Source organism: Papaver somniferum, unplaced genomic scaffold (genome assembly GCF_003573695.1).
Source record: "Papaver somniferum cultivar HN1 unplaced genomic scaffold, ASM357369v1 unplaced-scaffold_29269, whole genome shotgun sequence".
In the NCBI taxonomy this organism is placed as follows: domain Eukaryota; kingdom Viridiplantae; phylum Streptophyta; class Magnoliopsida; order Ranunculales; family Papaveraceae; genus Papaver; species Papaver somniferum.
The window spans coordinates 1-490 of NW_020640228.1; the positions used below are offsets into that span (position 1 = coordinate 1).

The following is a 490-nucleotide window of genomic DNA, read 5'->3' on the forward strand; positions in this document are numbered from 1 at the left end:
TGAGTAACTACGGCTACCCTCACCAATCAATCAGGAAATCACCAATTCACGATCATCATCAAGTGATTCAAGTCTTACTAGTTAGTAGCTATCAATCAATCAGGTAATCTTTTCGATTTCCTTTCTGTTTCAACAAAAGGAAACCCTAGGAATTGTAAACGATTTTAAGTAGCTATCGCTTGACTAATCAACTAACCCTAGTGTTTATACTCACGCAGGTTAAGTGGTGACTGCCAAGGATACCAATTTTTTCTTCGTCTATCAGATTCAATCTAAACCTTTTTGTTTCCAAGGTACTTTACAGTCTTTACTTATTCTTGTTCTTCTAATTGAGCAATCTATCTTATGAGATTAACCTTGTTGATGTAAATGATTTAGGGTTTGACATTGATTGAGAGTTTGAGATCAATTTAGGGTTTGAGAATTCAGATTGATTGAGCAATACATGTTAATATGTTATAATGAATACATAGATTGATTGTACTCTGTA

General features: G+C 33.7%; 1 long non-coding RNA gene across 1 annotated transcript in view; it reads left to right on the forward strand.

The window, feature by feature from the left end:
• The first annotated feature begins 10 nt into the window (after positions 1-10).
• LOC113341504 overlaps positions 11-490 on the forward strand; it is a 978-nt gene continuing 498 nt past the window's right edge. The window contains exons 1-2 of the long non-coding RNA XR_003355955.1: positions 11-103; positions 219-293. This is a non-coding gene — a long non-coding RNA (uncharacterized LOC113341504). The remainder of the gene's footprint in view (positions 104-218; positions 294-490) is intronic.